Below are 27,703 nucleotides of genomic sequence, written 5' to 3' on the forward strand. Positions count from 1 at the left end.
GGAAATTCCTTGAAGTCTCTAGTGTAGCAAGCTGGGAATAGAACCATTACAGAGACTGCCAGTTCCTCTCATGTTGTCTTCTTCCCAGAGTCTTTCTCTTCCGTGAGTGACCTGAAGAAGGATTAGAATTCCACATCTTCTCTCTCAATGCTAGAAGCTAGAAGAACTGGGATCTCTCTTCTCTCTTCTCTCTAGGTCTCACTGACTCCACCCACTCCTCATACAGGTGTAGGATACTAAATAATCAATCTCTACCAATGAGGAGAGTCCCATACAATTGGCCCTTCGAGCAAAGGGTTAAGCCTGAAAATTATACCCACCATTGATACCAATCCACATTCACTAAAGAGCAAAACAAAAAGAGATCAGTAATCTAGTTCTAGAAAGGATGTTAGAGGTCACGTGGTCTGAGACAGTTAGGTGGCGCAGTGGATAGAGTACCAGCCCTGGAGTTAGGAAGACCTGAGTTCAAATTCAGCCTTAGACATATAGTACTCACTAGCTGTGTGACTCTGGGCAAGTCACATAACCCCAATTGCCTCACCAAAAAAACAAAACAAACAAAAAAAAAAAACCCCAAAGAAGTCATGTGGTCTAATCCTTTCTTTTTTTTAATTTTTTTTTTTCGGCTAGGCAATGGGCTTAAGTGACTTGCCCAGGGTCACACAGCTAGTAAGTGTTATGTGTCTGAGGCCAAGTTTGAACTCAGGTCCTCCTGAATGCAAGGCTGGTGCTCTATCCACTGCACCACCTAGCTGCCTTTAATCCTTTCTTTTGACAGAAGAAACTAAGGCTTAGGGAAATTTAGCACAGTGCCTAGCATGTAGTAGATACTTAATAAATGTTTATCTATTGATCAACTTTTCCAGGTTTGTATGTAGCAGAACTGAGGTCCTGACTCCAAATCCAGCATTTCTTCTACTGTATCATACTGTTTTTCCATTGCTAAATTGCTTTTGTCTGGGATAGACAAATACTAGAGTATCTGCAGATAGAACCATATTTAAAAAAGAATGAAAAGGTGAAAACCAGGTTTTGGTGGATCATAATACCACCAATAGAACTACCTTAAGATAAATTAACAAGAAAATACATCCAAGCATCCAAGATAAATTAAAGAGAAAATACACCTAAGCTTAGAAGCCCCAAATACAAGTAACTTCTTAAAGAAATTCACATAGCCACCAAAAGGGAAAGGCCTATTTGGATAACTTCAAATATGTTACTTATATCTATATGCTAAGTGCATAGCTCAGATGGGGTAACAAATTAACATCAAAAAGTCACCAGTTTTGCCATTCCTGGGACAGAAATATTTCCAACCAGGCATAAATTAACAGGGCAAATTCACTTTTCTGTTCTTACCAAAGAATTTGAAATGGTATAGAGCATGATTTACTTAGAGAAATCTAGACAGTCAAAAATAATTGAAACAATTAATTACTTCAGCAAAGTAGAAGTATGTAAAATAAATGCACATACATTATAAGCATTTCTGTATATTACCAACAAAACTCAGATGGGAAGAGATAGGAAGAAAAATCCAATTCAAAATAACAACAGAATACTTGTTATACAGTAAATAAAACAGATGTATACAACTAGAAAAATATGGATAGGCCATGGTTAGACCAAAACTATTATATGATCTAATTAATTTGCGTATTCAGTGCCATATCAATCATACTTTTAGAGTTAGGAAAAAAAATAATAACAAGATTTCATCTGGAAGAATAAAAGGTCAAGAATCTCAAAGGAAGTAATAAAAAAAAGTTAAGTGCTTTCAATAACAGATCTCACACTATTCTACAAAAAAGTAATCATCAAAATTGTTTTGTATCGGGGCAGCTAGGTGGCACAGTGGATAAAGCTCCAGCCCTAGAATTAGCAGGATCTGAGTTTAAATCTGGCCTCAGACACTTGTTTGATACTTACTAGCTGTGTGACCCTAGACAAGTCATTTAACCCCATTGCCTAGCCAAAAAAAAAAATATTTTGTACTAGTTTAAAAACAGAGAGGCTGATCAAAGGAACAAATTCGGTACACGGCATGCAGAAGAAAACAAGTCAATACAATAATATTAAATAAACCCAAAGACATCAGCTCTTAAGTTAAGGATACATTATTTGACAAAAAAAAAAAACACTGGGAAAACTGGAAAGCTGTCTGGCAGAAATTAGGTTTAAACCAGCAACTCATACCATAAACCAAGATAAGAACCAAATGGATACGTGACTTAGATAGGTATCCCAAAAATCTTAGTGCAGTTCGAAGGGATTAAATCCTTTTAAGCTGTTAAAACTTAAAACTGCATTAAGACTTTTGGGACACCCTTTATAAAAGATCATACTATAAACAAATTAGAAGAGCAAGGAAGAAATTACCTATCACATCTATGGATATGATATGAATACTTCATGACCAAATAAGGGATCACAAAAGATTAAATGGACAATTTTGATTATATAAATTAAAAAGGTCTTACATAAGCAAAATCAAGCTTAGAAGAAAAACAGTTAACTGGAAAATGATCTTTGCAGTGGGTTTCTCTGATAAACATCTCATTTCCAGTTATATAAGCAACTGACTCATTTTTATAAGAAAAACAGCCATTCCCCAATTAATAAATGGCCAAAGCATATGAACAGGCAGTTCTCCATAAAGAAATCCAAACTCTCTATAGCCATATGAAAAAAAAATGCTCCAGTTCAATGATAATTAGGGAAATGTAAATTAAAACAACTCTAATGTTTCACTGCACACCAATTAAATAGATTGACCCCAAAAAAGGGAAATGACAATTATTGGATGGGCTTCAGGAAAGAAAGTACATTAACGCATGGTTTGTGGAGCTATGAACTGGACCAGCTATTCTGGAAAACAATTTGGAACACTGTCCCAAGAAGTTACTAAACTGTAAATAACTTTTGGCCCAGAGAGATTGTTACTAAGCCTCTACCCCAAAGAGAGCAAAGAAAGAGGAAAGGGACCTATATATACAAAAATGTTTATAGCAGCTCTTTTTTGATGGTGGCAAAGAACTGATAACTAAGGGGTGCTCATCAACTGGGGAATGGATGAACAATTTATCACAGTATATTAATTTAATGGCATACAATTGTGCCATAAGAAATGGCAGAAAGAATGGGTCCAGAGAAACGTGTCATGAACTGATGCAAAATGAAGTAAGCAGAACTAGGTGAATAATTTATATAGCAACAACATTGTAAAAAACAAACTTAGAAAGACTTAACAGTTCTTTTTTCTTAGGCAATTAGAGTTAAGTGACTTGCCCAGAGTCACACAGCTAGTAAGTGTTATGAGTCTGAGGCCAGATTTGAACTCAGGTCCTCCTGACTCCAGGGCCACTGCTGTATCCACTGTACCACCTAGCTGCCCCAAAATTTAACAATTCTGATCAATGCAGTGACCAACTATGATTCCAGAGGACCAATGATGAAGAATGTTACCCACCTCCTGGCATGAATAATGAGACATATTTTTTGATGTAGCCAACTGGGGATTTGTTTTGTTTGACCATATATGTTCATTACAAGAGTATTCTTTTGCCTTTCTTGTGATGAAGAGGTGGAAGGGGGAGAAAATAAATGTTTGTTATGTAAAAAAAACAGCGTAGAATGAATTAGAAAAGAGTTAATAGAAAAATGGAGAATGTTCCTATACTACGGACTGAACATTAACAAATCAGGTATTTAATTTCAACATCAGAATTTTGTACCAAATCACAGAAGCTCTTCTGGAATGTGGAAAATGGGAAGGTGATAATGCTAAGTGTGCATTTCATAGAATCATAGTGCTAGAAAGGCCTGAAACATCATCTAATCCAATCCCCACAAATGAAAGAACTGAAGTTTGCTGTTGGGAAGAGATTTGCCAAGGTCACATTGATAATAATAAGTGGCAGATCCAGAATTAGTCTCATAACTGCCTCCCCAAAGGTCTTGTTTATAAATCATACAAATGTTCACAGGAATATACAGCCCTCCCTGGAGTTTACCCAGTCAAAGTATTACCTCTCTGTGCCTTCTGAAGGCCCTCTGGTCCGGGTAGCCTATGCAAAAGAAGATTGTCAAAGAAAACAGAGTCACTCTGACCTTGAAGTGTTGTGTTTTTTGTTTTGAGTTGTAAACACAGCAAAGTGGGGTAGGGGCTCAAAAGTAGTAGATGGCACCACGGAGAAGATGCAGTATACCATCTGCTGGAGAAAAGTAGGAGCACAAATAGCAAGGAGCAGTCATTAGCATCTTGCCTTCCTAGATGCTTCTTCAGGGGAGGACCATAAGTCACAAAGACTATAGAGTTTTATGGTGGTTCACTAAGGGGCTTCTTGACAGGAAGAATCATTTCTGTGTCTGTTTCATTGCAAATGAAAACTGTTTTGTGTTTTGAACCTTGAGAAACTGAGTCCCAGCAAGGGGAGCTGGGGCTACATGGATAAGAGAAATAAGCCAGAGAAGTAACCAGGTCCCAAATGTATTAGTAGGGAGCAACACTCATTTTATAGGTTTCCTAGAATGTAAGCTCCTTCAGGGCAGGAACTTTTTCTATTTTGTCATTGTATTTCCCATGTTTAGCAGAGTGTGATGCACGTAGTGGGCACTTAATAATTTGGGTAACAAATAAATGATAAATTTGAACACATGAGAAAACTGAAGCTCAAATTGGTGAAGGGACTTGTTTATTTGCGGCAGTATCCACCCTGGAATCCAGAGCCCTGGAATTGGAGAAGCCAGTGTGGTACCGTGTCAGACAAGCTCTATTAGAGTCAGAAAACATGGATTTGTATCCTAGCTCTTTCACTAACTAACTGCCTGACCTTGGACAAATCACTTAGCCAACTCATCTTGAAAAAGAGGGGTTAGGACTAGACCTCCAAGGTCCTTTCCTGTTCTGAATCTATGAATCTATCCATTCTATTATTCTGCTCACTCTACCATCAGCGGCACCAAAAGACAGGGATATTTCCATTTTTATAAGGCTCAAATCCCTAAGCTAAATAAATGGAGCTACTGCAGCAGGAACTTCAAGCAATAGGTAGGGGAGATTTGGGCAAGGGAATAGGGCTGGACTGTGTCTTTTTTTCTGTGACTATGAAAGAAATATTTGAGGCAAAGTTATGGAAGGCAGGCAGCCTTCCTAGGAATGGAGAATTTGTTTACTTAGCTAATTATTCTAATTCTTTCAAGTAAAGGTAATATTTGCAAAGTGTCTATTGCTATGGTTTCTGCAAGCTGAATGAAAATGGAAGTATGTGTGTGGTCTTTGACAGCTGATAAGCCAGAAGAACATTTGACTGATGGGCTTTTAAAAAGGGCCTTTGTTCCTCTAGATTCTGCTTGAAATCGTATTTTAAGGATGGCAGCAAAATCCAGAAGAGGATTTTAGAAGAGGGGGAAAAAAAAAGACTTTTCTATTTGTCATCATTCAAAACCATGTACACCTGCTGTCGGCTTTCTTCTCAGCCCATGCAATCCAGTTTTGTGGAAAGTGGGATGGTGATGAATGTCAAAGGGGGCAAAAGTGGCAAATCCTCCAGGAAGCAGTTGATTGGGGCCCTCTCAACCAGGTTTCTCCTGGGGTTGACAATAGGGCTGACACTGGAATCAGACCTGGACTCCAATCCAACTGCTAGGCACAAAGAAGGCACCTAATAAATCCTTTGTTGACATTTGCTATCTGTGCAACCCTGGACAGATTAAATCATCTCTCTGAGCCTCAGTTTTCTTATCTGTATAATGGGAATAATAATACTTGTACTATCTACCTCATAGGAGTGTTGTAAAGAAATCACTTTGTAAACTTTAAGGTACCCTGGAAATGTGAATGATTGTTCCTTCTCCTGGTATGTCTGAACTCTAATGGCCTGAAAGGTTATACATTAAATAACAAGTAAGCACTTCAAGGTTTACAAAGCATTTTCTTGGGGCAGCTAGGTGGCACGGTGGATAAAGCACTGGCCCTAAAGTCAGGAGGACCTGAGTTCAAATCCCACCTCAGACCAAACACTTGACACTCATTAGCCAGTGTGACTCTGGGCAAATCACTTAACCCCAAGTGCCTAGGAAAAAAAAAATCAAAGCACTTTCTTCCCAACACTTTGAGGTAGATAATGTCCGTAAAGTGATACCACTTTATGAAGGAGGAACTGAAGCTCAGAAAAGTAAAATGGTTTGCCTAAAGGGGGAAAAAGGAATAAGCATTCATTATGCATTGTGCTAAGCACTTTACAAATATGATCTCATCTGATCTTCACTCACAACAACCCTTCAAGGTAGGTGCTATGATTAGCTTTATTTTACAATTGAAGAGACTAAGCCAGACAGAAGGTTAAGTGACTTAACAAAGGTCACACAGCAATTAAGTATCAGAAGAAGCTAGATTTGAACTCAGGTCTCTCTTAACTCCAGGTCCAGGTCCAGATAGAATTATCCGTTGGACCACCTACCTGCCTTTCACATAACTAGTGTCAGAGCCAGATTTCAAACCAAGCTCCCTCCTGATTCATTGATCAGAAAAGTTAAAAGACTTATTTAGGGTCACACAGGGATAATAAGATCATAGGAGTATAGATATTGATCACATTTATATGTAAAATGCTTACAGTGTTATTTCATTTGATCTTCCCTTCTGTGAAGTAGGTGCTATTAAACTGAGTCCATGGGGCAGATAAGTGGCACAGTAGACAGAGCTCCATCCTTGGAGTCAGGAGGACCTGAGTTCAAATCCAGCCTTAGACACTTGACACTCACTAGCTGTGTGATCCTGAGCAGGTCACTTAACCCCGACTGCCTCACCAAAAAGGAAAAAAAAACTGAATCCACGAGAGGGTAAGTGACTTGCCAGGATCACACAAATAATACGGCTGAGATAGGATTCAAACTCAGTTTTTCTTGATTGCAAACCCAACTCTCTCCATAGTAATAGCTAGTATTTTCTAGTGCTTTAAGATCTGCAAAGTGCTTTATAAATATTAAAATATTGATCCTTGCAAAGTACTTTATAAATATCAAATATTGATCGTCACAAATAACCCAGGAAGGCAGGTGCTATTATTATCTGTTTTAGAGATGAGGAAACTGAGGCAAGGTGAAGTGACTTGCTTAAAGTCACACAGCTAGTGAATGTCTGCCGCCACATTTGAACTCAGGTTTTCGTCATGCCTGGTCTAATGCTGTATCCAGTGCACCATGTAACAGTTACAGATATAGAGTTGGAAGGGCTCTCAGATGTACTCTGGTCCAAACACTCTCATTTTACAGATGAGAAAACTGAGGTCAATTGAGGTTAAGTGACTTGCTCAAGATCACATAGGCATTGCATATCTAAGATGGGATTGAACCTAGGTCCCCTCGCAGAGACAGTGTTTTTTTTGGGGGGGGGTTGGGGGATCCACTGTACAATGCTGCCTCCATAAATAGCAGAGTATACAGACTTCTTACCAGCAGACATGGGCACCAGCAGTTAGAACAAGGGAGGAAGGTGAGGAAGTAGTCAGAAAATGCTCTGAGGACATAAAGGTATATTTTCTGAAATTACCTGCTAGTTCATGTTAATCTTGGAGAAAAGCCCCTTTAAAACAGGTCTTACTGGAATTACTTGGATGAAACATTTCTTATGGGTATCAACCAAAAAATACAGCTTTTGCACATTAGCATAAGCTCAGATCATAAAATTAATGTTATAAACTTTGCTTTTTTATTTATTACCTCTGGTTAGTTTTTCTAGGAGACTTGTCAGGGAGAACGAGAGACTTAGCTATTTATAGCCCAGAGTTAGATGGATCTGACTAGAGCAAGAGTTCTTAATCTTATCTGCATCGTAGACCCCTTGGCAGTCTGGTGAAACCTGTGAACTCCTTCTCAGAATAATGCTTTTAATTGTATAAAATAAAATACATAGGATTACATAAGAGGCCAATTGTACTAGAGTATAGTTATTAAAAAAAAAGCGTGTGTGTGTGTATATATATATACACACACACACACATATATATGTATATATTTAAAATTACATTCATGGAACCCAGGTTAACAGCCCTAATATTAAGAAATGTGAAAGCTATTAGGTCTAGGGCATGTAAGGGAAAAAAATAGTGCTCTTGGCTTAATTAATTAATTAGCTCTTATGAACACAAAGAGATCTGTATTGTCATGCCAACCTCAGCAATGATAAAGTCTCTTCTCCCAGGGCTGCAAAGCTGCCTTTTTCACTCTTTTACATGGAGAATTTCCCATTTGGATTGGAAGGCTTTTGTTCACTATAGCACTTTCGTATTTTTTCCTCAGAAATTTTTAGAATAATTGAGAGGCAAGGTGTAGTAGAATGAGCACTAACTAGACTTGGATTCAGATCCTACAATGGGGATGTGAATGCAGGAAAGTGGGGTGGGTCTTCCCTAACCCTTTCATATTCTCCTGTGGGAGGAAGACCAGCTTGCTCTTGGTACGCTTTTATAATTAACTTGACCATGGTGGGATGCCACCAGGTCACAAGAAAACTCTCCTGACTTGTTGAAAGTGAGCTCCTCAGTCCACAAGCCTCTGCCAATCTTGTTGCTAGCTCTTATGGCCCTCTCTAGTGGTGAAATACTGGAATGATCTAACTCATGTTCCCCAGGGCACTTCTGAGGAAGGCTCTGTTTATTTGTAACAGTCTTCTGTTGAGCTGCGGTTAGCTGTTCAAGTGCATCTGATTGTCCGTCCATTAGCCTCTTCCTGCCAGGGGTCCAAAGCTGACACTGAACGCAGCTAATGTTTAGGAAGGTATTTTTGCCTGAATCCGATTACCAAACAAGACTGGACATCTTTCTGCCCTCCGTCCTCTCCCCATGTTCAGTTTTTGGTTATATTCTATGATTTCTCAGCTTCTCTCTTGCTTTCTCACCCTTTCCCTAAGAGTAGCCCTAAGAGATGGCCATTTACCTACTCTTTTTGAGAAAAAGATGTCACCAGTGTGTGTCACTTAGCAAGTTCTTCTGTACCACCTACCCAATTTCCCAGACCATCTTGGCCTCTGCAATGCTCCTGGGCAAGTGTATCCTGCCTTTGTACCCCCACTTTCCACCTCTTGCTTTGGGAACAGTAATCAGATTAACAGTATCATTGCCTTTGGAAAGGTCATATCAATTGATTTCCCTATGGATCAACTCAAGATCCCTGTGATTCTCTAAAACAAAACTCCCTTCCCTGGCAATCACACCTCTTTACATGTTATCTCCCCCCTATTAAAATGTAAGCTCCTTGATGCCAGAATTGTTCCCTTTTTCTATATGTTTCCCTCATGCTTGGTACATAGAATAAATACTAAAAAAAAAAGCTTCTTCTTTCATTCATCTCAGACACAGAACTTTTCCTTTTATACCATGCTATCTTTTAGTTAAAATTACTAAAACAAAGTTCAGACTTCCTTCTTTGGATAGATTTGTCTTTTCCTCTTCAAGGCTGCCTTTAACACTAATTTTATTCTACTTTTACCTAGAAGGAATTTGCCCTAGCCCACATCCTCCTATGGAAAACCCTGGTTCCTTCTCTCCCCTCTACCTGAGAGAGGACTCTTTTAACTGCCTTTTCTCTACCTACCAAATTTAGACCAACCTTTGACCTTTCCTGTGACTGTGCCTAAGCTGGAGTCTTTTTCTACTCTGTCAATGAGATCAGAAATCAAAATGTTAGACTTCTTCAATGCTACCCATTCTCTGGAGAATAACCCACCCCTAGCTTGTGACATTGGATGAAAACACCCCAAATTTATGACTTTATCACCAAGGCATTAGTGGTGGTCAGCCGCAAACCCTCCACAAGGGACCCAGCCAAACTTATTGAATGCCAGGGCTCCCAAATTAACATGCCCTCTACAGTTGTAGTTTGTCCATGAAGTCTCTCATCATAATTATTATTATTAATAACTAAGATTTTTAAGCCTTTCTATATGTTATCTCTATATTATGATGCTTTCCATATATTATCTCATTTGATCCTCACAACAATCCTGAGAGATAGGCTATTATTATTACCATTTTGCAGATGAAGAAACTGAGGTAGATGAGTTAAATGACTTTCCTAGGGTCACAGTTACTTAGTGTCTAAAAGGATTTGAAGTCGTGGCTTCCTTAATCCAAGCTCAGCATTCTATACACTATATAGTCTAGCCTGTTCTTCCATTAGGCAGTGAGTGGTCTATTGATCCCTGGTCCTGAGGAATCATCTGCATCTGATCTCATTATTAAGCAGACAGAGGAACAACAGCTTCAGTGAACTATGCAAAACATGTCCAAGATGTGGATTTTATATATAGATCATGAGTTGTTTTCATCTGTTTTCACAGATCATGATGAGCTGGCTTCGGTGATTATAGAATCAAAGATTTAGAGCTGGATTGCTTCTATTAAGGGCTGCCAGCTACCCTACCCTGTACTTGATTGGCTCAGACTGCATTTTATCACAGAAGCAGGGAGTGATCTTTCTAATGTGTTAAATTATACCCAGGTTTTTTGTCATGTGACGGGCTGAAGTGTGCTAGGTGTAGACTTGGTGATGCTTCCAAAGATATAACAAGCAGCACCTGGATTGACCCTCTGGCTTTCTGTAACCTACAGAGAAGCATGCTATTAATGAATTAACCTAATTAATCCATTGTGTATAGTATTTGACCACTTCATAGTGATCCAATACCTTAGGCTACCATGCCAATGACTATTTCAGAAGGTATTCAGTAGGCTTATATTGGTTTTTCGAAAGGCTTCAGTACCCTTATTGCTCACCAGAGGATACTCAGTCTGCCAGCTCTGGGCAACTTCCTGTTCCCATAGCCCCAAGCTGTCCTAGACCCCTGAGGTAGTGCTGGCTTCCGGTTCTATATAGATCTAGGAGTATGGTCTGTTATGTACTCCTAAATTACTAAAATAGGAAAATCTCTCATCTCTGAACACCCACTCCACATTTGAAAAACCTGCTTCTCTTGTCTGATAGATCTCATTCATAAGGCTTAACTGATTTAATTTTAATAGATGATTTATTGAAACATAGTAAGTAAATGAGATATAGCGTAGTAGGGGGAAAAAACTATAAGGAAACTTTCAAATAGAAAAACTTGAAAGAAAATGTTTCACCCAGGAAGACATGGTACGTGACCTAAGGCAGGTTACAATCTGATTGGGAAGATAAAACATGAACAGAAAACTCACAGTACAAGATAATACATTATGATAAGTGCCCAAGTCAATAGTATGGATAGTAAGTGCTATAGGAACTCAATCGAATAAAAGATTACTGTGTGCCCAGTTGATAAAGGAAGATTTCATGAAAGAGACAAGCCTTGGAGGATGGTGAGGGTATGGGAGGACACTCCTGGCAGAGGGCAAAAAGATCAGAAACAGGAAAGCAAAGGACATTTTCTGGAGGCATTCTCTTCATTGGACAGTGTCCTGAGTAAAGTTCATTTTGATATTCAGTCTCCACTAGCCACACAGGGTTTGTTCATGACAAGTGAATTTCCCCTGCCACAGCTAGTACATTTCTGTGCTGTTTTCCCTGTGCCGACAATAAGTATTTGCTCAAGAAATTCAAATTAATTTTACTATGAAATAGAATACAACTAAGAAGAAAAAAAAACTAAAGTTTTCCCCAAAGCCAACAGAAATTATTTTAGGGGAAAAAATTATTTGGGGCAGAATAAATATCTTCCCTCTATTAGCATGAATGGCTAAGATATAACTACATTAATAAAAAGAAAGAGTGGGGCAGAGCCAAGATGGCAGAGTAAAAGCAGTGACTTGCTTGAGCTCTCCCCCAAACCTCTCCAAATACCTATAAAAATAGCTCTAAACAAATTCTACAGCAGCAGAACCCACAAAAAGACAGAGTGAAACAAATTTACAGCCCAAGACAGCCTGGATGGTTGCTCAGAAAGGTATATCATACCAGGTAGGGAGAGGAATGCAGTTCAGCATGGGCGCTCAGGCAACGCAGGCCTCAGCAAACCTGGAGCAGGCCTCAGAGGACTGAATCACAGGCAGCTGTGGCAGTTTCCAGACTTCTCAACCCACAAATGCCAGAGACAACTTAGAAGGTCAGTGGAAAAAGTCTGTGTCTGCAGTGAGAGAAAGAAGCATGGTCCCAGCCCTGGTCCCTGAGCTTGATCCCAGGACAGCGGCTGCTTTCAGAGCTTCCTGCCCACAGACTGAGGGGGAATCAAGTGGCTGATCAGAGGGGGATTGCAGGAATCTCTCTGCTGGTGCAGGATTCTCTTGCTTTGCCCATGTTTGGGTGGCAGCCCTGGGCTGAGGATGAGCACTGGTGTGGTGGAGCTTGTAGTGGCAGTACAGAGAAAATCCTCCTCACAGTTCCAAGATAGAAAAGAGTGTTTGTGGTCACTCATAGACCAGAGCACAGGCCAGGAAAGGAGTAAACACCTCACCCTTGATCATAGCACCTTGGAAGAACTGAAAATTTACAGGTTCCTAGAAGTATCTCTGAAAACAGCTGCACAAAACCCCGAAGCTTGGGACAGTACATTCTCCACACTGGAAGCAGATCCTTACCTTAACAAAGAGTTTGTAACTCAAGTAATTGGCTGGGATCATGAACAAGCAGCACAAAAGGAGTCAGACCATAGAATCTTACTTTGGTGACAAAGAAGATCAAAACATACAACCAGAAGAAGACAACAAAGTCAAAGCTCCTATATCCAAAGCCTCCAAGAAAAATATGAACCCAGTCCCAGGCCATAGAAGAGCTCAAAAGGGATTTTGAGAAGAGAAGTAGAGGAAAAACTGAGAGTGATGCAAGAAAATCATGAAAAGCAAGTCAACAGCTTGCTAAAGGAGACCCAAAAAAATACTGAAGAAAATAATACCTTAAAAAATAACCTAACCCAACTGGCAAAAGAGGTCCAAAAAGCCAATGAGGAGAAGAATGCTCTAAAAAGCAAAATTGGCCAAATGGAAAAGGAAGTCCAAAAGTTTACTGAAGAAAATATTCCCTTAAAAATTAGAATGGAGCAATTGGAAGCTAGTGACTTTGTGAGAAATCAAGACATTGTAAAACAAATCCAAAAGAATGAAAAAATAGAAAACAATGTGAAATAATCTCGTTAGAAAAACAACTGACCTGGAAAATAGATCTAGGAGGGATAATTTAAAAATTATTAGACTATCTGAAAGCCATGATCAAAAAAAAAGAGCCTAGACATCATCTTTCAAGAAATTATCAAGGAAAACTGCCTTGATATTTTAGAACCAGAGGGCAAAATAGAGATTAAAAGAATCCACCAATCACCTCCTAAAAGAAATCCCCAAAGGAAAACTGCTAGGAATGTTTTAGTAAAATTCCAGAGTTCGCAGGTCAAGGAGAAAATACTGCAAGCAGCCAGAAAGAAACAATTCAAGTATTGTGGAAACACAATCAGGATAACACAAGATTTGGCAGCTTCTACATTAAGGGACTGCAGGGCTTGGGATAATATTTTGGAGGGCAAAGGAGATGGGATTACAACCAAGAATCACCTACCCAGCAAAACTGAGTATAATCCTTCAGGGGAAAAAATGGTTCTTCAGTGAAATAGGGGACTTTGAAGGATTCTTGATGAAAAGACCAGAGATGAATAGAAAATTGGACTTTCAAATACAAGACTCAAGTGGAACATGAAGAGGTAAACAGGAAAGAGAAAGCATAAGAGACTTATTAAGGTTGAACTGTTTGTATTCCTGCATGGAAAGATGATATTTGTAACTCATGAGACCTTTGTCGGTATTAGGGTAGTTGGAGGGTAAAAATTATGCATATGTATAGATAGGTAGATAGATAGATAGATAGATAGATAGATAGATAGATAGATAGATAGATAGATAGATAGATGGCACAAGGTGAGTTGAAGATGAAGGGGTGATATCTGGAGAATAAAATTAAGGGGTGAGAGAGGATTATACTAGGAGAAGGAGAAAGGGAGAGGTAAAATGGGGTAAATTATCTCACATAAACAGACAAGAAAAGGCTTTTACAGTGGAGGGGAAACAGGGGAAGGTGAGAGGGAATGAGTGAATCTTATTCTCATCAGATTTGGTTTAAGGAGGGAATAACATACACTCAATTGGGTATGGAAATCTATCTTACCCTACAGGAAAATGGGGAAGGGGGGGACAAGAGAGCAGGGGGATGATAGAGGGGAGGGCAGATTGGGGGAGGGGGTTATCAGAAACAAACACTTCTGAGGAGGGACAGGATGAAAAGGGAGAATAGAATAAATGGGGGGCGGGATAGGAGGAAGGAAAATATACTTAGTTTTTCACAACATGACTACTATGGAAGTGTTTTGCATGACTACGCATCTATAACCTGTATTTAGTTGCTTGCCTTTTCAATGACAGTGGGTGGGGAGGGAGGAAGGGAGAAAATTGGGAACCCAAAGTATTAAAAACACATGTTAAAAAAATTGTTTTCACATGCAACTGGGAAATAAGAAATACAGGAAATGAGGTATAGAAATCTATCCTGCACTACAGGAAAATAGAAGGGGAAGGGGATGAGAGAAGGGGAGGTGAGATAGAAGGGAGGGCAGACTAGGGGAAGGGGTATACAGAATGCATGCCATCTTGGGGTGGAGGGAGGGATGAGATGGGGAGAAAATTTGGAACTCAAAATCTTGTGGAAGTGAATGTTGAAAATGAAAAATAAATTAAAAAGAAATAAAAAGAAAATAAAAAGAAAGAGCTTGCAATTACCCTTGCAACAATAGCAAAGAATGGTGCAGCTTGTGCATTATCTTCCTTTAGGTCCTTGTCCTTGGTCCCAGTTAGGACAAAGTGTTAAGGTAGGAGAAGGAAGTTAAGGGAAAATACAGTGTGGGTTATGGGCACAGGAAAGGTAGGGCACTGGGTGGAATCCCAAGGCTACCAAGGGATAAGTCTGCGATGGGTAGAGGAAAAATGGGAACAGAGCTGTAGTCAAGGAGCAGCAAAGTGGTGGATTTACCCAAAGTTACCTGACAAGGGGAATATGGAGGGTCTTATCCACGATGCTGGGTGCTGCTACCTGAGCCCATATGGATACTGTATTTGTGAAGTTATTATTGGGCAAAGAGGAAACTTTCTTAGCTGGTTTTAAGGGTGAAAGCAAAAATTCAGGGACAATTGTCACTTATGAGATAAATACCAGAAGGATGGCCTTGGCTGTTCTCTCAAGACCTTCCAGAGATGCTTATGATTATCCTCCTTCCCAATTTGATATTCTCTGTGTAAAATGCTAACTTAGATTCCACAGGGAAAAGGAAATAAACTTACTATATACATAGCTTTTAACAAGGCAATAAGGACCTCACTTATTAAAATATGTATGTATGCATATATATATATTTATTTATATTTATAACTATGCATAAATGTGAATATACACATATATTCTGTAGCAGGCCACATTAATCCATTTAAATACCTCATAGTGGGAAAATTTAACTTGCAGCTACAAAATTCTAAAAAGCAAAACTATATCCTTCCTCATCTGATAAGAAAAGAATATAGAGAGGGCAGCTGGGTGGCACAGTGGATAGAGCGCCAGCCCTGGAGTCAGGAGGACCTGAGTTCAAATCCAGCCTCAGACACATAATACTTATTAGCTGTACTCAGGGCAAGTCACTTAACCCCAACTGCCTCACCAAAAGAAAAAAAGAAAAGAATATAGATCTCGAGACAAGACATTACAGAAACCATTGCGGATATCAAAGTTTTGTTGATTCCACCACAGTTATGAAGGCCAGGTGGTCTACTATCTTATAGTAAGAACTGTAGCTGGCAAGTCCCTGCTCATGCGAGCAGTGAGAGCTGCTGTGTCCCTGATCCCAGACTGCTGGACCCAGGGTAACACAGGGGACTCTGGATAATTTCCCATGGGGAGAGGGATGGCACATTTGGTATCTATGCAGAAAGAAATCATCTCTGTTTCCTCTCTGTCTCCTAACTCTGATTGCCCCAGTCCAGTCACGTCCTACTGTGCTACTCCTCCCACAAAAGACAATGATTCCTTTATTGAGGAACATGGAATTTAGTCACAGAATGTTAATTCATCTCTTTCTCCCTTTCCTTCTCCTGATTCTTTAAGATCTTCTTAGATCTTTCCCCTCAGATCCTTTGTGTCTTTGATGACCCTTCTCTATAATTTCTTTTATTCCTCAGTTCAATTTCCTTTAAAACAAACCCAAAAAAGCCTGTAAACATGGCTTCTGTCTTCACTCTGCTCCTTTCCTTTCTGTGGCACAAACTGATGCATCTCCATCAACCCTCTTTAGGTTGTGAGGCCGGGCATTCTTAGCCTTCTCCATTTGAGATGTTGGAGCTTGGGTGGCTACCAGTCCAGAATGAACTCCATCAGTAGAGAATTGACTCCAGCTGGGTTTCTAGTTATCTTTCCCCAGGCATGAAGGCCTTTAGGGATTTCCTTCCAGTCACTGCCTCCATCTTTCATTGCATTTCCTGTCTACTTTTTGCCTGTCCCTTTCTAGTGTCCTTTGGTTTCCGCTAGGTCTGATATCTGACTGACCTTATCACTTCTGTCTTCAGGTCTTTTTAGAATTTCTTTTTGTTGTAATTTCACTTATAATCATTTACTGTTTCTGTGATTTGTTCTTCAACATTCAGAATATTCTATCTCTATTTGAGATTATTTTTTGCTCATATTTTCCTTATTGATTATAAGTTTTATTGTGCTATTGTCCATGAAGGATATATTTATTATTGCCACATTTATTTACAATCTCTTTATATATCATACGTTTAGACTTGTAAGGGATTTTAGAGATCATCAAGTTGAAAGTTCTTTCATCTTGCAGATCAAGAAACTGGAGCCTAGATTAAGTGACTTGCCTAAGGTCACATAGCTAGTACATATGTGATGTGGCATTCAAACTCAGGATTGCTTGACTCTAAATCCAACACTAAACAAATTTTTTAAAGTTGCTATGCGATGCCAAGTACCTATACTCCTTAAGATTCCCATTCTAAAATTGCTAAAAATGTATTATATCTAATTTTTCAAATATTTTGTTCAAACCCTTAATTTCTTTCATGTTTATCCTTCTGCTATAACTGTCTGAAATGTTGAAGTCATGTTAAGGCAAGCTGACATCATTTACAATTATTTTCTTTATTAGTTGGGTCTTTAGTTAGCTTCAGTTAGCTTTTCATTTAAGTCCTCAGATGCTGCACTATTATAGATAGATGGCGACAAATAGATAAGATATGAGAATGAGAGAGAGGGCGAAAGAGAGAGAGAAATGGAGAGCAATAACTAGATAGCTGGAGACAATTGTTCCATTTATTAAGTAAAGAATCTTTTATGATAATTGATATTTATCTAACAATTAAAAATTTGCAAAGCACCTTACATAAAATGTTTCATCTGAGCATTGTAACAACTGTGAAATGAATATTATAGCTATTACTGCTTCTACTTTACATATAAGGAAACTGAGGTTCAGAGAGGGTAAGTGATTTGACCATGGTTACAGTTATAAGTGACAGAAGTGGAATTCAAATCTGTGTCTTTCTGACTACAAGTCCAACACTCTATCTCCTAAATCTCACTGATGTTCATAATGTACTTTTTCTGCTTAACTTTCTAGACAGTATCTATTTTACTGTCATCTTGTCTGAAATCATGATTGTCAATTACATTTTTTTATTCAAATGAAGCATAATAAATTCTTCTCTAACTCTTCATCTTAACTCTTCATGAATCTTTTAAATGTGTTCCTTGCATAAAGCAACTTATTGAGATTTTCTCTCTAATCCATTCTGCCATTCTCTATTGTTTTATTGACAAGTTAATACCACAAACCACACACTGTTAAGGTTGTTTATTTTTTTCCTCCATCAAATCTCATCATAGGTGTTTATAAACAGAAATCAAAATCAGCACTTGTTATTTATCCTTTGTTCTGTTAGGAATAATCCTATCCCAATTTCTTTCTATCTTTCTTCCCTTATAGCCAAGACACAAATCCCTGCATGTGCCCCCATTTTTAGGTAATTGGTGATTCATTGCTGTGCATAATTTTGCTTGAGGCAGTCCTTTCCCCTATCCATCCCTTCTTCTGCTTATCTCTATTTCTCTATCAATTCTTTTTAATACTCAAACTCTCACCTTGCTTTGCTTTGTTCCCTCAATGACCATGTAAGAAAAGGTGGGATTCCCAAGGGACAGGAGTCTTATCTTTTCCTTTTGGTATAAGCATTGCATCACCACTTAGCCCTTTCAACTGTTCAAATGCTTCTTCGAAGCCCTGTGATCAACAAGATGAAGGACTAGACATTTTCTCCAATCCTCAAGAACTCTTGAAAATTCCCCAACATAGGAATTATTTAGAAGAGATAAAGCAATTGCAGCCAAATCCATAGTCTAATACACTAAGAAACTTAACAAGATAACAGCTTTATGAATTAATAGCAAAAAGTGAGGGGAGGGGGTTAATCTCATTCATTCACACTCATTCAGTACCTTCCGCACTAGCCCCCATGTTCTTACAGGATACACAGCCCAATCTAATGGCTTTTGCTCTGGCATCCACTCAGCAATTTCATTTCTGTTGCTACCAGTCATGACCCCACCATTATGTGGCAACAAGCATCAGATCCCCTTGTGGAAATAGGGAGAGTATAGAAAAGCAGAAATGTGGACTCTCTGGGGCAGCAGAGGGAATTCTGGTGCAAGATGTGAGTATGTATATGGGACTACACCAGGCCTGAAGGAAAGATAACTGGCATCCAGTTGGGACTAGTTCTGTCCCCACTCCCACCCCCTGCTCAAGAAGTGACTTGGGGAAGGGACTATGGTCAGTGAAAAGTGAATTTCTCAATGTGGAATGAGGTTGAAATAGTTTTGAGATCAAGAGTCCCAGGAATTTACCATGAAAGGGGGAAGAGGAAGAAAATGAGCAATAGAGAAATTTAAGGGGAAAAGATTACCAAAGGTCACAGGAAGAAGACTTAGTTAAAAACCTAGAGCACAAGCAGATAAGTCAATAGGAAAGACATTAAAATAGAGAGATGGTCATCAAGATATCAAAGGAAATTGAAAACCTGATAAGATAGAGGACTCTGAGAATGCCCAAAAGAGCATGGAACCAAAGGAAAATGTTTACAAATGGCTCAATAGAGAAATAATAAACTTGAAAAAAGAAGTTAAAGGGGAATAAATTTATGGCCTATATGGAAGAAACAATTAGCAGAATTTAAAAAAACCCTTAAATCTATAGAGGTGAATCTCTTTATAAAAAATGAAAGAGAAAACAACCAAGTGATAATATAAAGTCAAATACTTAACATTAGCTATCATATTTCTCCTTCCCCTGCCCCCAAGTCTTCTCAGTGCTAAACATGCTCATTTAGAGATGTATGTTTTCAGACCTTCCAAATATGGGAAATATATGGAGCTCCCAGTAAGAAATTTACTCTTCAGATGGTGATTGGCATCTTCTATGTACCTTATAGTTTTTTTGGGGGGGAGGGAGAGGTTGTAAATAGTATTTAATTTTTCCAATTACATATAAAAATAGTTTTCAACATTCTTTTCTGTAAAATTTTGAGTTCCAAATTTTTCTCCCTCCCTCTCTTTCCTCCCCCCTCTCCAAGACAGCAAGCAATCTGATACAGGTTATACATTGTACCTTACCGTTTTAAAGAGTTATTTAGAATATTGATAGATCAAATGACTTGTCCAGGGTCATACAACTAATTGGTAACAGAGATAGGACTTGAACTTGATATTCTTGGCTCTGAGACCAGATCCACTGTGCCATACTACTCGTTAGAGATGATGGGAGGGGTGTGTGTGTGTGTGTGTGTGTGTGTGTGTGTGTGTGTGTGTGTGTAAGTATGAGAGAGAGGCAGAGAGACATGGAGATAGGGATTTAGAAGTCTGACATTACCTTTGGAAGGTCTGCAAATACCCATCTCCAAATGATACAAAGACTTTCTTTTTCTCGCTTGGTTGATGCATGTGAAATACAAGGCAGAGTTATGCTCAACTTAAGAATAACAGCCTGAGTCCAGGGTTCAGGGAGACAGGATATTGAGAAGAAACTATTAAAATTCAAGGGTGGCACTGGTCAGAGGCAAGGGAAGGTAAAGGGACAGAGGGGAAAATGGGTAATGGGAGTTCACCACTACTTCTGAATTTGAATGACAATAGGACCTTAAAGGTGTGTTATGGCTAGATATTTCTGGATAGACTTAAACACCCTGGAAGGCAATGGTTCTCAAGAAGCTTCTGTTCTCAGGCAGAATTATCCAAAACAATACCAACCAGTTTACCTTTAAAAAAAATCCATCATCCCTAATATCAACATTTCCACCATCACAATAGATCTATACTCACCTCAACAAACATTTATTATTATCTATGAGCAAGGCACTGTGTGTGCCCTTCCTAGGATGTACGTATACAAAAATAAAACAGTTTCTTGGATTCAAGAAGCTTATATTCTATAGTACAGGGAGGGAGAGTTGGAATACAACATGTATAGAAATAAATGCAAAATACTTTGAGATAGAAGAGAGCACCTATAAAAGTGTAGAAAATCAGAAAAGGCTTCAAATACAGAGTGACATCTGAGCTAAACCTTTAAGGAAGCTAGGAATTTTAAGTAGTATAGATTAGAAGAAATTGCTTTCTAGGCATGGGGTGAAGACACAAAGGTGGGAGGTAGAAAGTCAAGTTCAGGAAACAGTTAGTATGCCAGTTTGATTGGAACATATGGTACATCAAGTCAAGTAATGTTAAATAAGTCTGGAAAGGAAAGTAGCGGGCCAGATGATAAAGGGCTTTAAATGCCAGGAGAGTTTGTATTTTATCCTAGAGGTATTAGGGGGCCACTGAAGGCTTTTAAACTGGGGGGGGGGGAAGGGAACATGACATACTCAGAAATGTGCATTAGGAATATCAATTTGGCAGCTATACAAAGGATGGGTTGGGGAAGGGAGAGACTGGAAGCAGGAATACTAGGTAGGAGACTATTGCAATAGTTCAAGTAAGTGGATGATCTGAACCTCATTAGAGACAGAATAGATGGAGACAAGGGAATGACCGAGAAAGATGTTATAGAGGTAGACCTGCCAAACTTAGCTATTGTTTTGACATAGGAGTGAGGGGAAAAGAAGTAATTATGGATGATTTTGAGAATGAATGGTAGGGCCTTTAACAAAAATAGATAATTTTGGAGGAAAAGGCAGATGGAGGGAGGGATAATAAGATAATGATTTCCACTTGGGGCACATTGAGTTTATTATGATGATGAAATATCCAAGTGCAGATGTCCTTCAGGAAGTTGACAATGCAGGACTCAATTACGGGTAAATTTTGGCAGTTAGCATAGAGGTGATAATCTAATCAATGGGAGCATAGAGTTACTATAGAAGAGGACTCAGAGCCTTGACAGATGCATGTGCTTAGTGTGAGGCAGATGGACGATGATCCAACAAAGGTTATTAAGAAAGAAGGGACAAACTGGAAGGAGAAGAATCAGGAGAGAGCATCAGCATGGAAGCCTAGGGAAGATAGAATATCCAGAAGAAAGGAGTGGTCAAATAAGCATCAAAAGCTGCAGAGAAGTCAAGCAGAAATAAACTAAGAGGCCATTGGATTTGGCAGTTAAGAAGCTTTCAGTCAAGCGATGGCATTGGAAACCATACTGGAAGTGATTGAGAAGTGAGTGAAATAGGAGAAATTGGAGGCAACGAGTACAAAAAACTTGTTGTAGAAGTTTGACTTTGAACAGGAGTGGAGATGCAGAATGGTAACTCATGAGGACTGCAAGGTCAAGTGAAGGATTCCATTTGTCTTTGTGTATAATGGGACCTGGAAATATTTCTGGACAAGGAGGAAGGATTAAATCATTAAGAAGAGCTTGAAGATGAGAGAGAAGCAATTTTTGAAAGGGTGAGATTCCAGAGCAAACGGAAGGGAATGAAATCAAGGGCCCAAGTGGAGAGGTTAGCCTTGACAAGAGAGGCCCCTTCTCGAGGAAGGAGAAAATGGAGGGGAAACGTAGAATCATTTTTGAGATGTGGAATAAGGAGGTAACTCACAGTAAATGGCCTCTTACTTTAATACTCGTGCTAGGCTACTTCCCCCAGTTTGCATTAACATTAGCAGGGTGGATACATCAAAAGTGGCTGCTACCTCAGGTTCTAGGCACAGGGGTGGGGAACCTGTAGCCTTGAGGCCACATGTGGCCCTCTAGGTCCTCAAGTGTGGCCCTTTGACTGAATCCAAATTTCACAGAACAAATCTCCATAATAAAACGATTTGTTCTATAAAACTTGGACTGTCAAAAGGCCATACTCAAGAACCTAGAAGGCCACATGTAGACTAGAGGCCCCAGGTTCCCTACTCTTATATCCCATGGAGAGCCACTCCTGCTACTATAGCTAACAAACCTCAACCAGTGTGATTCCCTTCAACAGTCATACCATTAAACACAATTAGCTCTTAAAGCATTTGCTTAGCTGGCATGGCAGAAATCATAGTTACAGAACATCTCCCAGCTGCCATAAACCTGGGGTGCATTCTGCCACAAACACACTCAGCATCCATGGGAAGAAGGGAGTCAAACTAGCAAGACATGTATGTGCTATGAACGTGTGGCAAAGGCAACTAACTCCTGCTCCTTCAAGGCCCGAAAGTCCTTTTTCTCTTCATAGTCCTTCGGCAGCTCCCCTGGGGTGTAGCATTGCTATTGGGAAGGTTGCCCATCTGGGTTCCCCAGGGTCTTCTCTCTATTGCTTGAAACTGGATTGCCAAAGCTAGCTCCTTGAAACTGCTTTCTTCTTAGTGGGGAAGGGGGTGGGGGACTGATCTGGCACTTTAAATTTCTTGAAACAAAGTTTCTTTGAGGATTATCTAGTGGAATCATAGAGAAAGAGACACAGAGAGAGAGAGAGAGAGAGAGAGAGAGAGAGAGAGAGAGAGAGAGAGAGAGAGAGAGAGAGATGAGCCAGGGAGAACATCTTGCTGGTAAGCAAGCTCTCTGTGGCTGGATTCTCCAACCTTTGTATCTGTGCCTTCTTTTAGGAACCACCATGAACCATTTCAACAAAGCTGAACAAGACGACTGGCTAACGTCTACCTGAAGTATCTCCTCTTTGTGTTTAATTTCTTCTTCTGGGTAAGTGAATTCTACCATCAGACCCTCTCCACTCTTTTCCCTGACCTTCAAATGTTCCACCACTCAGATTGCTTCCCTCAAAGATCATTCATGTGTAAATTTCAACTTCTTCAAAAAAGTATCCACGGTTGCTGCAGTGGTCCAAGAAAATAATTCATGTACAAGGTTGACATAGACTGTCTACAGGATGGCATCGAGATTCACCAAAATGGTGGATTTATGCTCTAGTCTAACATCCCTAAGGAATGATGGGGCTTTTTTCTTCTATATGTTCTATATGAAGAATATGACACACTGATATCATGGCTCATTCATTTTTCCTGATTAATATTCTAACCCAGAATCAGATGTAAATAGAAGGACATGGAGGCCTGATGCTTTGGATGATTTGAGCTGAAATAGTTTTCAAAATTTAGTAGCTCGTCTCAGGAAAACCCAGAGGTTCTAAATATGGCTTGCACCTGTGTCCACATGTACCAAGTAGAGAACTGAAGCAATTATCTCAGTAAACAATTAATTAATATAACAATCATCCAAACTTACTTTATTTGCTTACGATAAAACTACACACATTAGGCCTACCCTGATTCTGGATAGATGATCATTTAGACAGAATACATAAAATCATGTTACCTCAGATTTGGAGAAGGCTTCAGAGGTTATCTAATTCAACACATAAAGGAAACTGAGGCTCAAAACTGATGTTACCTGACTCCCGGCCCCATATCCTTTCTAATACATTACTAATTTCTAATACATGATGATTTCTTATTCTGATAGCTTTACTTGTGTATAAAATCAATCTAAATTTGGTAGCTCATTTTTAAAATCAAAGATTTGGGAAGTTAAAGAATTCTTAAATGTACTTTAAACTTCTATGGTCTCTAATTTTGTACGCTAAATGACTTTATGTTGATGTGCTGTGATGCTTCTATCTAAAAAGGAGTTGAGATTTCAGGACAAATTTTGTGAATATTTTGAATTCCTCCCAGGAGGAATTAATTCCAAAATAAAATAGGCTGTCTGTAGAGGTTGTGATTTCTCCATCACCAGAAGTCTTCAAGCAGATGATGAGTTGTAAATGTTGTAGAGAGAATGCATGCTTCATATGTGGTTTGAAATAAATGACTTCTGAGGTCCCTTTCATCACTAAGGCTTGATGCTTCTATCAAAGTCTTAACCAGCTTTCAGCTGGATTGGAAATAGGATTGGGGAAAACAATGCTGTTGGCAGAGGAGATGGGGAGGAGGAGGTGGTCACAATGCAGAAGACAGACCAACCATCAGAAAAGAGATTATCTGGCCCATAGAGTAATCCACCACTGCCCCCTAGTGGTTGGAAATAGATAGCAAGGAGCGGGGTACCAGAGTATACCACCATCCTTGTGATGGGATTAAACAAAAAACAGGGCCATATTCTGTAGAGCTGAGGTGTCAGACTCAAATAGAAACCAGACCACTGAACCATACATAAGGATCCCTGCATATTGACTTAGGAAAGCACATATTTTTAAATTTTATTTTGTTAAATATTTCCCAATTACATTTCAATCTGACATGGGAGCACTGGGGAATATTATAGGATGAAGCAGCATGTTTGACATTTCTGCTACAGAGCACAAGTTGGCAGAGGACAAAAAAAATCACAAAGACAAGTCTCTACAAGGTGTGGATTGCAGGAATGGCAATCTCCAGACCACCACAAGGAAGAAATGTGTCCCCAGGTGCCAGTACCTTGAGGCATTTCCCCATAACTCTAGTTATGGCTCTGAATTAAAACACTTCTTATATTATAAATGGCTTCTGTGGAAGAATTTATGTCTTGCTGCTACTACCCTACAGAGCAAGTGACAGTAATGAGAGAACCTCATTGAGGCAACAGTGAAAATAAGAGGTAGAATTTTTTTTTCCATCATTCTAATATACTAGATAACAGAACCAGGATCCAAATGACCCTAAAAGGCCAAAGCAATAGCCTGGACCTGATAACGATGACGTTTATTAGGGATGAATGTAAACTCTTACCCTTGGGGTCAAAAAATCAACTTCACAAATAGAAGGCAGCTGATTCGGTATATAAGAGTTAGGAAGCCCTAAGTTCAAGTCTCACCTCAGATACTTGCTAGCTATGAACTTGGGCAAGTAAGTACTTAACTCCTATTAATCTCAGTTTCCTCTTCTGTAAAATGAGAGATAAGAGTTGTTGCCGCAGTCAAATAAGATAACATGTACAGTGCTTGGCAAACCTTAAAGTGTTATATAAATCCTATTATTATTATAAGACAGAAGATGGCAGGTTATATAATGGGGGTGCATCTGAAAAAGATTTGTGGACTTTAAAGGATTATAAATTCAATATTAGTCAATAGTATAATGTGACAGTTAAAAGAAACAATAATCTTGGGCTAAATTGAGAGACAGTGTCTAGAATGAGGTAGGTAATTGTTTAAATATACTCTGACCTCATTGGTGTCCATTCAGTTCTGGGTCCACATTTTAAGGACATTACTAAGCAGCCGGGCATCCAGCTGAGAGCCATGAGGGTGGTAAAAGGGCTTGAGGTCACACCATGCAACTGGGAACTGGAAAAAATAGCCTGGAAAAGAGAAAAATTATCATAAGTGGCTATTTGAACAACTGTCATGTGAAAGGATTAGAACTAGAAACCATGAGTGGAAGAAACTCCTACCAACACAGTATAAGGAAAACTTTTTGTCCAAAAGTGTCAAGGGCTACCCTCAGATGTAGTGTCCCTCTGCCCCCCACTAGAGCTCCCAAAGCAAAGGCCGGATGACTAATGGGGCTGTTTTGGAGGAGACTTTGGTCTACTTCAGGGTGGATTACATGGCCTTAGGACTCTTCCAACAAAAACCCTGTGTTTTGGTGATCCCTTCCTCCACTTCCTCCCCAGGTGAAAAAGATCTTTCTGATCAAGTTTTCTTAGAGCACTTTGTACATATTTCTCCTTTGCTCTACTATATATATTTATTTGTGGATATATTTCCACTTGCATTGAGCTCTTTGAGGGCAGGGACTGCATCATATATATCTTTGTATCCAAAGCACTTTGCAAATATTAACTGTTTAACAAATGTTTTTGAATGATTCCCATCTATTGAGGCATGGAAAGGAAAGAGGTGAGAATCCATAATATTGAGGGCTAAAGGGAAAGGAAAAGAAAAGAATCCTTTCTAATATTCAGAGCTACAAAGCACAACCACATCCTGTTTCTGAGAGCCAGCTGGGAACTTAATTACCAATTATTACATTGTTTCTATGGGAAACTGTGGTCTGAATGCCAAATAAAAAATTTACAAAATGTTTTTTTGGAACTGAACCCATTCATAAGTTAGGGACTGCCTGCAATTTTTCCTGTAGATGGGAACACAAAGTAATTACTTACTTTTACATTATGGTGTCAAAAAAAAAATTCAGACTGAGTAAATCAGATAAACCCAAAAGATGTTACTTATTTAAAAAAAGGGGAAACAGTCAAATTTCACCTAACACTGTTCCAATTCTGTATGGCACAGCTTTACATTTTTATGGGTTTAAAATGGATTAAGCAGTGGTGGAAAAAACTTGAAGGATGTTATAGCATTTTGTGGTTGCTATGTTTAAATTCTCAGACTGCAATATCTATGTTTTACATTCCAAAACATTTTGCTTCATAAGTGGCCTTGTAATTTCCTACTAATGTGTTGTCATAGCAATTCTAATTGTTAAAATTACTCCAAGATGGAGTCAGTCTTGGTCTTCCTCTGCAATGCAATGTAAGATACTTCAGTTAGTAGTTTTTATTTTCTAAAACACTAAGGACAATTAGATACCGCTTCGCTGATTTTACTTGGTAAAAACTCTAGTTCCCTAAATCTCTGCTTGTTTACCTTTTCTACTACCTTAAAGCTCTTTAACCACTTTCCAAGCCAGTCTCTTAACAGCTTACCCTTAGCTGCAATTTAGAATACAGCTGTTAATTTCCTCCCTTAGACACCTCTGCCACTCACCTTGAGCCTGAAATGACCTAAGTGTCTCTCAGTATCATTCATCAAGTCCTATTGTCTGAAGCTTTAAGCAGCTTTATAACCCTTTTCTTCTCTCAAGTGTTTTTTTTTTAAAGGGGGGAGTGGGGCTCTGAGCCTGTCCCTAGCTGTTACTAATTCTCTCATTCAGAGCTACATTTCTTAAAGGAGCCAGATTCATTTATTTTTAAAGTCTCCTTTACAGTTTTAGCAAAACAGTAGCTCTGCCTCATCTGAACATGTTCCTGGAATCAGGAAGACCTGATTTCAAATCCGGCCTCAGACACTTACTAGCTATGCAACCCTGGGCAAGTCATTCAAACTCTCTTTGCCTTAATCCATTAGAGAAAGAAATGGCAAGCCACTCCAATATCTTTGCCAAGGAAATCCCATGGACAGTATGGTCCACAGGCCATGAAGAGTTGGACACAATTGGAGAACAACAACAACAGTTCCTAGAACTCCTTGAGTTCACAATATAGTAAGACTATCAACTCCCTTATTTTGAACAC

General features: G+C 39.1%; 1 protein-coding gene across 1 annotated transcript in view; it reads left to right on the forward strand.

Moving 5' to 3' along the window:
• The window catches only part of TSPAN11 (tetraspanin 11), a 158,915-nt gene that overhangs the window by 27,739 nt on the left and 103,473 nt on the right, over positions 1-27,703 (forward strand). The window contains exon 2 of the mRNA XM_021001599.2: positions 23,077-23,170. The gene's annotated coding sequence lies outside the window, so the exon portion shown is untranslated. The remainder of the gene's footprint in view (positions 1-23,076; positions 23,171-27,703) is intronic.

The sequence above is a fragment of the Phascolarctos cinereus genome, unplaced genomic scaffold, assembly GCF_003287225.1.
Source record: "Phascolarctos cinereus isolate Bilbo 61053 unplaced genomic scaffold, phaCin_HiC Scaffold_1;HRSCAF=81, whole genome shotgun sequence".
Classification (NCBI taxonomy): domain Eukaryota; kingdom Metazoa; phylum Chordata; class Mammalia; order Diprotodontia; family Phascolarctidae; genus Phascolarctos; species Phascolarctos cinereus.